Here is a 12,052-nt window from a genome sequence, read left to right on the forward strand (position 1 = left end):
AATGGAAAAGACCAACAATATGCAAATTGTTCATGTTATTGTTAACATAAAACAGCTTGGGATTCATTTTAAAAACGACTTGTTTCGATGATTCAGAGTCGACTCTTTCTTTTGAAAGACAATAACTGTAACTGTGTATAACTGTATACACAGTGCACTTTCAGATTTAAAACTTTTCATGATGTTTTCATTCACTATGAGCTGTGTTACACACTGCATGAAAGGTAATTTTCAAAAATCCATAAAAGGGGAACTTTAAATATGTGAATAAAAACATATTCATGGACTTGTGTCTCCTTATGTACAATTAAAAGGCCTTTTATTTCAAGTTTTTGAAGTACACTACACAAGTATACACATTCAATGCAATTCACCACACTTTTTTTGCATCGATTATATTGGTCTGTATGTGAGGGTAGAGTTTTTATTTTATTTATTTTTTATTTTATTTAATAAATTGAATTTATACTATTGAATGTCTTTGAAAGACACTGCAAATCATAATGGTTTTGTAAATATACTGCAAATTTTTATCCAAGAGCAGATGTGATGATTGAAAGGTACACATAAGCACACGGCTGTCCTTATTCTGTGTACAATGAAAATACTTTACATAGTGTCTATGTTTGTGTTGTTTGTGTGTGTGTCTGTATGAATAATACATTTATGGTAATTAATTATCTGTATTCGTGTCCTATGATTGTGTGTTTAAGCTTGTAGCTTGTGTATTTTATGATTTATTGATTGTGCATGAGTGACAGAGAGCATTTTCTTAAAGCTGCTTACGACACAGAACATGTTTTAAATTAAACCTTGTATCTTTACAGTCATAACATCTCATTTAAAGAAACAGCTTGTGTTAAACGTCACAGAAACTTAACAAGAAAATGAAACTCGGCTCTTTCTTTTACAATAATGTGCGTGCATGTACATTATGTGTGTTAAAGATCGTAAGTGACTCACTCATAAGTGTGTATTCTATTTAGTGTTTGTGATTTAATTGCTTCAGATGGGAATACAACAGGGAGTTTCTTTGCATCCTTCATCGGAATTTCAGAATAAACTGTTATTTTAACCTTTATGAATTGTTTATGCAGCTTCTCTGTAGGGCTTTACACTTTCTGACTATGTTCGTCTGAATAGAAACTGAATGTTTATCTGATCTTACCTCACACATTCACACATTCATCTTTCTTTATTTCACCCTCTCTCACTTTCACTCTTTCTACTCGTATATCTTCTTATTTGACATCTAGTTCTAACTTATTACTTATTGAATGAAGAAAGAGGATGCAAATATTAATTTATGTAGTTTTGTCAGTTTAATTGAAGGCTTTTGAGTCTTAGTTCCATGCCTTAAGATATAGAAATGATAAAGGGTTAAGTGGTGATTATTACATAATATATAATTAAAAGTGTTTCATTTGTCAAATTAAATGTATATAAAACACATGCATATACAGACAGTTACTCATGCATACACCCACACACAGACACATTCAGTGCTACTCTCTGACCTTTGTTAATAAAACTATCTTAGCTACTAAAAGATGTTAACAGCAAGGTGGTAATGTGACTGTTTTTGAATGAAATTCAGATCTTTACAATAAGTAGAGTGATGCTGCGCACACGCAGGTAATTCACACATGCAGAATCTATCTCTGTCATTCCAGTTCATTCAGGGAAATGTAATTTTGCCACGCTACTTGATTTTACTTTAGATCTAACAAGAAGTAAATAAAATAATTGGAAATAACTGCTATTTTCATCAATACAGTAACCAATTTTAAACCGCAAACATTAATGACAACTTCAACTTGTCTGTTCTGACAAGTGGCCATAGCATAAGCAGACTATATGTGTCTAGATGTGTATTAATGACGTGTTTATATTTTAATTTTTGATTTAGCATAATGACATAATGGTGTTTTTTTTAGGATGGTGTCCCTTGCAAGGGGACCAACACACAGTATTTAGGATTTAACACATTTAAATTTAACACATAATTTGGTAGGTTTAAATAAAACAAAATCAAGCTCTGTGCTTTAAAACTGTGCACATCTTATCAGTTGGCTTTCTGAAATTCAATCCATCTAGAGAACACTGGTCAAAACTAGAGAAGAAACAAGGTGTTGACACTGAATGCCACATGGCAGTTTCCAGTCTTATTGCTGGTCTACCCCCTCGGCAGAACTTCTAGGTCACTACCTTGGAGTCCTCTGCAGGAAGACAGCTCGAGGCGCCTGAGAATCAGTTAGTCTTTTTAATATTTCCAAGAATATCTGGTACTGCCTTTTACAATCAGCCCAAGGATGTAAAACATCCAGTCCAATTAGAGTGATGCAATAAGCTGTTATTAATATATAAGAGTGATGGGATAATAAGTGGCAGGCATTTGGGATGTGTTTTTTTTGCCTTGTGTCATAGTACAGTAGGTCCTTCCTGCTCCACACAGATTCTAGTAGCATTTTAACTAGCAATCGTTTCTGTGTCATTGGTTTATTTCTTGAGAAGCAGAAAATATGCAGTGCTTTGCAAAAGAAACATCACACTCAATAACTTAATGCCATTCAAAAATTCAAAAGGACAAATATTATTATGGATAAAGGACTTTTTTTTTTTTTTTGGAGTTGCCTCAGAGAGCCATTAAACTGATTCATTTTCTACTGGCTGCTCCGTGGAGATGACTATTGCGGTCTCTGCATACACACTCTCCATAGCCACAATCTGGGGAAAAGAACACACCCTTGAGCCCACACTAATTCAAGGATTTTATGCACTAGTACAAACAACTGCAGCCCCAGCCTTTGGGAATAGCTCATCAAGGACTGTGTTTAACTAAACACAAAATAAATACTACATTGTAGGGAGCAACCTCATGTATTAAGAAAACAAATTAACATTATTCGAAACACAAGTACATTATGCTGTGAGATGGTCCCAAAATAGTGCATCAAAAACAAAAAGATAATGTTTAAGGGTCTTTCGAATTTCTCTTTGAAACTAAAGACTTTTTGGAGTTATGAAGGATGCAGTACTACTCTATAGGTACTCAAGATTAACAGGATATTGAGTGAAAACGAGCATTTCACCCCCCCTTTAAGGTGTTTACATGAAGGGTTTTCAGTACGATTGAGCAGTCAGTCCGATTACACGCAGATTATTTGGTTGCATGTAAACGTAGATAGTGTCTAGTCTATTTTTCAGAAAAGCTCATTCAGTAGTCTTTGTGAAAGACTACACCTACAAAACGATTGACTATCTCTCCTGGAACAAAATGATTTAATCTAGCTCTTTTTGTGTTGTTGAGATTGGCTTGCCTTGTCTCATGGTGAGTTGTGATTGTCTTTTAATTAAGTGTGAAATTAATGCTGTACCACAGTGACCACTCTAATGGAGCCCACCAACATATGTGGACTGTGTGATGCTATTTTCACCCCTTATTTTAATTATGATTCATGATTTAAGCTTCATGATCTAAGTACTCCTATTACCAGACTCATGTCAGACAAGCACAGTCATCAAACATCCAGCCGAACGTGAACACTAAAGAGTTCTGAAAAAATTGTTTTCCCCTTGAAAGCAACGCACAGTTCGAAAACACAACAGTGCGGTGACCTCTCTCACAAAACAATGCATTTGATCCTGATGTTTTCCAACTCAGCTGATTCTGTCGTTCTAATGAGAAGCTTTTCCTGCCCTTTTAGCCATAATCTGTTTATTTTCCTTTCCGTCTGTATCGCCACACTTTGAACTTAAATCTCTGAACGGCACAATATAAAAGCCAGATTAACGTAAAAGCCAAAGCTGTCAACTTTGTCTTTACCGTTGTCAATCTGTCCAGATGTCATGTCAGGACATTTCCATATCCCTCCACACAATGCAAAACCGACTTCGCAAACTAATCTGATGTATAAATAATCTCAAATACCAAGCAAATAATAGGTGGCTTAAGAGCAACAAGCAATGGCCATTTCCTGGCCGCGGTTCAGCGAGAGGTCTGTGCTTATATATTTTCTTCCATTCGCACTGTAGGGGATCTTTTACTTTGTGTCCCTTGTCGCAGTGATCATTAGATGTAATTGAGAGCTGTCATGGAGGGTCAGTGTCATTATGAGTCTGTAATCGCTTCCCGTCCAGTAGTCCTCGTCGCTTTGTGCTGATTGGCTGAGCCCCTCATGATCTCGTCTCTGATTGGTTTGCGTCTTTGATATTAGAAGTAAGGTGTAAAAGTGAAAGCTTTTCACATCAACACAGCTCAAGGACACTTAATTAAGCAAATCTGCCAGCGAACCTTTGATCTCGTTTTTCGAATGGAGGGAGAATTTCATGGCTGCTGCTTCATTTAGTGATTTTTTCAACTCTCTCCATCTTTTCTGATCTTCCTCTCCTTCTCTTTCTCTTGCCGTGCCTCTTCCACTAAATTGGGGGAAGGCTAAGCTGGATGATAGCTTGTGTTATTGCTGAGCTTGAGTGACAATTGACAGGGGGAGGATTATTCTCAACTGCTCAACCCCTACAGGCGGCTAAAGCCCCCTAGAAGGTCAATGATGGTTTCAGCTGTCAAATATTCAGCTTTCGCATGTTTGACGTTGCGCTCCCCCACCCGTCTCTCTCGCTCTCTCCTTTTGGTGGAGGACGTTTTTTTCTCTGACTCACAAATCAACATGGGACCTCGTCAACACCTGCTCAAAATAACCTCTTCTCGGACATCATTAAGGGGCTCGCTGACCTCACAAACCCTTTATTCTGTCCCCTTTTGACATTATTGCTATTTTGGCTTGGTCCATTACCAACGTTTCAGACCCTTATTGGTTTTCTACATGGAATATCACACTTAGCATGTGATTTTAACATAATTAAAATTTGAAATGAATAAAAATGAAAATTAATACTTTCATTCATCAAAGAAGCATTCAAATAATCAAAAGTGATTAAAAAATATATTTTTTTTATCCTGGATGGCCCCATATAATTCAGTTTTGCCAATACAGAAAGAAAATACATCTGAAAATATATCAAAAGAAAAAAAGTTCTTTCAAATTGTAATATTTCACAATATTACTGGTTTTTCTGCATTTTTATTCAAATAAATGTAGCCTTGATGAGCGCAAGAGACCTTTTTCAAAAACATTTGAATGTCTCCAAACTTGAACAGTATTGTAAATGCTGTCATACTAAAAATGTTTGCTGAAATACAACTCTGAATTTGGGTTAAATAAAAAGGCCTTTGAACCTACTGTAAGGTGGCCTTGTCTGACCTCTGTCATGTTCATCGGATAGGAAGAACAACCCCAGCACATAACTTGTATGGATGGTGATAATAGGGTAACTAGGTGTCCCTTACATGGGCCATTGTTCTGCAGAGTTTAGCTCCAACCCCAACTAAACACATCTGAACCAGCTAGTCAAGGACCAATCATAATCAACGGTTGTTGTTGCATTTTTGTATACACTAACATTCAAATTTTAAATCTCTTGCATTTATTTGATCTATATACAGTAAAACTAGTGATATTGTGAAATATTATTACAATTGAAAATATCTCTTTTAATACATTTATACCTGTGGTATATTATCTATATAATAGTTTTAGCACATACTGCGTTATCATATTATCATTGCATTTCCTTTCTGAAAGTTGTCACTCATTTTGAAGAGTTAAGCAGTTCAACTTGTATATCTACAGTACTTGTGTTCTCAGTAAATGCCCTTTTGTCCTTACACATGATGTGTTAGTGATTTGTACCTGTCATATTCAGTGTTTGTTTGTTTTGACACAATCACATAATCGATAAATGAGGAACAAAGCCTGCTCTGGTGACAGAATACATAGCAGGAAGTGAAAACAGAGCAGCCAGTGTTTCAGTTGTTTTCCACAAGTGGAGTTCCTCTGCCCCACACACACTCACACACACACATACACACAGAGTTTAATCTGTTCCTGGAGAGTAACTTCTCTTGTCAGTGTTAGCCGCCAGCAAACAGCCGAATCAGCTCTCAGTGTTCCAAATAGTGCTGAACTCTTATAGCTCTGTTGCCCCTCATTGAGAATCTGGGAGATTTTGTCTGGAACAAAAAGCTCTAATATAAGAAACAGAGGCAGAGTAAGTAGCTAAAGATATGCAGGTCCTGCTGACACTCAGTTATGTGATTTGCTGCATTCTAGAAGCATAGATGCTTTAGGACCTGCCATGGCTCACTTTGAGCACTGGAAGCACATGGGTCTAGTTCTTGACAATGGCATCCAATGCTTGTGACCTTGTTCTTTATTCGCTTGTGAATTTGAAGGGTGACAAGCCATTACATTGATTGACAGCAGGGTCAGTGTAGTTTAAGAGGTTCTGTCTATGAACAACCTTCTCCTCCAACCTTCAAGTTCAGTATTAACAGAAAAAGAAAACATTCTTGCTTGCATATACTGTGCAGCAGATGCTGACCATTTAAGAATTCATGAGGGCCTCGTGCAGTATTTCTGGCCCTTTAGTTACCTCTCTTATGTATCGTTTTGAGAGTCTTCTCAAAAGAAGAATATTGAATGATAGTAAACTAAATCATAAACTTGAGTTTGCAGAAATAATTTGGTCAGCAATCCGTTTGGGAAAGCATGATAGTCTGACTATTTCTTTAGCGTAAGAAGAAATCAAAAAGGAAAACAAATTGACACTATCAGGGAGTCATGATGACACTTAAAGGTCATCCTCCTAAATTCTCCTTAGAAAAACAAACAAAACTGTCTTTGTTATGTTTGCATTACATTTTTCTTAGTTTCTATTTTTACTTGCCCTAGCAAATTTTATTGGCCTCACTATAAAATAATCCAGTTTTTATTTCTCTCTCTCTCTCTGTGTGTGTGTGTGTGTGTGTGTGTGTGTGTGTGTGTGTGTGTGTGTTTATGTATTTATGTGCTAGAAATATTTATATTTGTTTCATTAAATATGACCCCTTTTTTGTGCCATCAAATGATTAATCGTGATTAATTGCATACAAAATAATTGTGTGTGTGTGTGTGTGTGTGTGTGTGTGTGTATATACATGTGTATATATATATACATACATACATACATCCATGTACAGTACATATTTTGAAAATATGTACATGTATATGTATAGATTTATATTTATATAAATTATATTCATATATTTAATATAAAATGTAAACATTTTCTTAAATATACTGTATACATGCATATGTTTGTTTTTGTATATACACAAAAAATATGCACAGTACACACACATTTATTATGTGAACAAAACAATTTATTTTGGGTGTGATTAATCACGATTACGGTAATTATTTTACCACACAACTTAAAAAAAAAAAAAAAATCATACATTCAATAAACTGTCTAGATAATAAAATAGAAAAAAAAACCAATAGCAATACTTATTAGTTGCTTTCAGAAACAATACAATACTATATATATACTATCTTTTCTTTTTTTTCTTTTTTTTTATCTTGCAATCTTGCACTTTGCTATTTTTTTTACCCTGGGAAGTTAACCCTGTGACATTGGTGTGGCTGGTGTCATGCTCTACATAAGCATTTTAGTATTACATAATGAAAGATATATCTGGTTTATGTAACATAACCATAATCAGTGCTGACCTGTCAATCTTTGGAACATCAACACAAAGGTTTTCATGCATAGCCTGTTCATGTTCTATATGTAGTGAATCTCATAAAGATAACACAACTGCTAACAGTGCAAGTGTGGTCAGACAGTACATCCTGTTTTGTTGTGCTTCAAATTATAAATCATTTTCCCCCATGTTTATGTATGTGTGCTGTAATGTCAGTGTTGAGACAGAATTCCCTTACTCTAATTTAGCTGATCACTCTGGTTAATGATACTCATACTCAAATCTTGTGACAAGTGATCAATTGCATTTTTTGGCACTGCATTTGTGAGATCTAAAATTGGTTGGTTATTGATGTAGCTGTGGGCCTCTGCAGTTGGTCTCTAGTTGCTGAACATTTGAAAGTGTAAAGGTTAAATGACCAATTTGACAGGATGCTGGAAGCATGTCTATGGATCAGGTTTCACTTCTACCTCAACTTTCTCCCCCTGTCCCTGTGGGGTGCAGCTCTGTAGACCCCCAACTTCTATAGCCCACCCATGTCCTGTCTGATATAACACCTTCTTTTTACTGGTAATACTAAACTGTTCACCTTGTAAAAGTTTGCATATCATGTCCTTGTAAATCTCAAGTATCCCTGTCATTATGCAATCACCAAAACACTTTGTAAAGTCAATCACAAGTGCACATGTGTCTGTGTTACTTTATGTTTTTATGTATATCTACCACAGGCCGGTCCCCACGATGTCAAAAATGTCAGGTTTTACTACCTTTTTGGGGACATTCGGTCCCCACAATGTTGCATAAACAAGAACACAAACAGTTTCTAAAGCAAGATTTATTTTTTTTTTTTCAAAAAAAAAAAAAAACTATTTCAAATAAATGTAAATATATATATATATATATATATATATATATATATATATATATATATATATATATATATATATATATATATATATATATATGTATGTATGTATATGTATAAACTACATATAAAAAAAATTTCTATTCTTCATAGAATATTTATTTATTTATTTACAAACAAATAAACAAACAAACAATGAGTCAACAATTATTTCTGGTCTGGACTGGATTAAATGCTACTGAAAAATCTGTAAAAAAAAAATGTTGCATTATAAAACACATTAAAATAGAGAATAGTTATTTGATTTGTAATATCGTTCTTTCAAGGCAGCCTTGGTGAGCATATGACATTTCATACAAAAAGTTTTTTTTTTTTTTTTTTTTTTTTTTTTTTAAATGAACATTTGAACAGTAATGCTAGTCTTCAGTAAAATACAGTAATATTATTTAATTGTCTCATTGTGTAAATATCACAAGCAATATATTTTTCCTCACTTATGTTTTTTTTTTTTTTTTTTTTTTTTTAACTTTGAATGGTAGTGTATACTCTTTCAGTTTCCCCATCTGCAGTTTCATAGGCTTCATATTCTGCTGTAGGTTCCCTTGTTTGTATTTTTGCTCTGTGAGAAGGAAGCTCCGCTCCATCTGGGCTCCTCGGAGGGAACTTGAGGTCAATGTCTGCATTGGCTAAGCAAGGATGTTTTGTAGAGGACCCAAACTGCTGACATCAGTACTGCTGGTTGCATTTGTCAGAGTGGGCTCTCTGTATATCAGGCGGGCCGAGCCCTGCGCCGGCCGTTAATAATAAAGCCCTGACACTCTTCTGCTCCGCGGTCCTAGAGCGAGCACTGCTGGCACAGTAAATTACAGCTAAGATCAATACTTCTCCGTCTCTCTCTCTCTGAGAGAGAGAACGTTGCTCTGCCTATCAATCTGCATCTATATTGTATGTTTTGTTTGTCAGCAATTTGAGTATGGAACACAGTGAGACTTGTGATTGGGTACATTATTACATAGCGTTTGTTGTAGCCAAGTATGTACTCTGGAGGCACAGAATTGCTATTGTTATGTCAAGTTTAAATGAGGTTGGGAGGAGCTTGTTCGTTTAGTCCTGTCAGTAATGCACGGTCTACAGATTAAAGTGAGCTTTCACAGTTTGAGGCCACACTGGAGATCTAGGATTCAAGCTTTTCACTTAAACTGCTATGCTAATAATATAAATTGTTATGGAATCATTTTATTAAATAGTATAGTAGTATTTTCACTTTGGATCTCACTGTGGTTGTTTACCTTTCTCCTGTGATGTGTGCTGTTATTCACCAGGGTTATATATAATATGATATGATATGATATGATATGATATGATATGATATGATATGATATGATATGATATAATATAATATGATTATTATTTTGTTTTGTGCTTTCAGTCTTAAAATGTGAAAACTAATCAAAAAAGGGTTGTTAAAAATTAAAATGGACAATCATTTAAACTAGTATAATTTTTTTTTTTTTTTTACAAGTATTTATATCAGATCAATACAAAGTTTTGAATCATTTCCATCCCAACCAAATGTATCAGCTCTTGTCAAAAGTTAGTGTGCTTGGTTACTGAATAGAAATCAGTGTCAGAGAATATCACACATATGATGAATTGTGGTGTGTATGTTTAAAGGTAATATTCTATAAAATATATATAAAGAAAACAGTGCTCATGGAGAAAAAAAAACAAGACCAAAAAACAAAAACAAAAAAGACATCTCTTTATCAGACATTAAACACTTACAGTGATGTTTTTGAATTATGGTGTTGAAAAGCAGTTTCTTATTAACATCAATACTGCATTTATTTGATCAAAAATAAACAGAAACAGTAATTTATGGAATATTATTACAGTTTATATCAATTTGCATAAAAAATATATTTTTTAATGAATAGAAAACATTTAATAACAAACAGCATTTGACTATTTTACATTTTTTGTGATATTATAAATCTCTTTACTGTCACTTTTCATCAATTCAGTGCATCCCTGCTCAAGAAAAGTTAAATAAATAAATAATAGAACTCTTGCTAACACCAGACTTTGAAATGATATACTGTAAATGATAGAATTCTCCTGTGATGCATTTAGATACACAATTCAACATATTTGAAATGAAACATTAAACTAGTAAGAATGTGAATAGTGTGTCTCAAGAAAGTGAAAAGTGCCCATCATATCCTTTTGGCCTCTTGTCCTTTTCATCAAGATTACTGTGTTTGGGTGTCTGGGTGTACTGTACTCCACTGTACTGTCCTCCCTGCATAACAGCGACCCCTGCTGAGGAGTATCTCTTACAGCAGGCTGTCACTCTCCAGTCCTCATCATGCTCTAGTTCCCCTCTGTGCTGGACCGCACTGTTTTAATCCTCAGTCTTGCATTCAGCGTGTGTGTGTGTGTGTGTGTTTGTGCAGGTGAACACATGTAGACAGCATCGCGCTCATAGCTGGGTGTTTTGTCTGTGGAGCAGATCATTTGGCGTGCTGGTGTTTGGACAGGAGATAACCAGAGATAACCTTCAGACCCTCATTCAAATCATCCGTCATTTGCTTAGAGTTTGTTGTCAGTTGATGGGAAGGACTGGCTCTCTTCATGCCGAGCAAATGATAGGGAGGCCAAACCAGTGAATCACATAGAGGAAGTGCACGAGAGAGCCAGGACATTGATTTTTAGGTGTGAACCTGTGTAGATGTTCATTACGCTCCCCGCCAGTGTTTAAATATAAATAAATGACACCTTTACTAAAGGCAAGAACAACATAACGACTGGCAATTACAGCCGTGCCAAAAGAACACGAGAGGATGTGTTCAAAGACAATGTTTAGTGATTTTTGTGTGTGTATGTGTGTGTAATGATAGGTAAAAAAAACAACAACAGCTAACTGTCACTTATACTTCCCTCTGCGTGTTGAACCCTCGGTGAACATCTCTTATAACCTGTACGCTACCTCTCTCCCTCTTCCTCTAGCTGGCTTTCTTCTTCTAGGGCCGCTCTTAGCACTTCAGATTTGCTCTTATCTGTTAGCACGGAGATGTGTCAGTTCCCAAAACCTGACCTACTTTTGCACACACACACACACACGCTCACCTCCGTCATGCCGCAAGAGAAGCATCATACATTACAGGCTATATACGTCAAGGCAAAAAGCGATTTTCTCGGAGCGTAGCGTATTCGTATGCTCTTCGTGTCAGTGCGGACTTCCAATAGTGGAAATTTCCAGATCTTTGTTTTTAATTGTTATCAGTGGCATGTTTTCTCTCTTCATACAGATCTCCATCATCACAGTTTCTTTCTTCAGACTTGCCTGTTGTGTTTTCCCCACTTACTTTTTAATTAGAGCTGAAAACAACATGACCCATTTTATGCAGAGGCAAATGTATACTTTCTGCGTGTAAGAGTATGTGTTTGTATTTGTGTGTCTGCTAGCTCCACTCTAGGTGGCCTTGAGCTTGTTTTTGCCTCTGTTGTGTTTTTTTATTTTTTGCTTTCTCCCGCTCAGCAGTAGCCGACTGTCCTTTGCAGGAATATTATATTTATTTATTTCCACGCTTTATCACTTA

The 12,052-nt window shown here is 35.5% G+C and overlaps 1 protein-coding gene across 3 annotated transcripts in view; it reads left to right on the forward strand.

The window, feature by feature from the left end:
• The window catches only part of LOC113099054 (lipoma-preferred partner homolog), a 175,596-nt gene that overhangs the window by 110,343 nt on the left and 53,201 nt on the right, over nucleotides 1-12,052 (forward strand). The window lies entirely within an intron of this gene.

The sequence above is a fragment of the Carassius auratus genome, chromosome 6 (genome assembly GCF_003368295.1).
Source record: "Carassius auratus strain Wakin chromosome 6, ASM336829v1, whole genome shotgun sequence".
Lineage (NCBI taxonomy): Eukaryota > Metazoa > Chordata > Actinopteri > Cypriniformes > Cyprinidae > Carassius > Carassius auratus.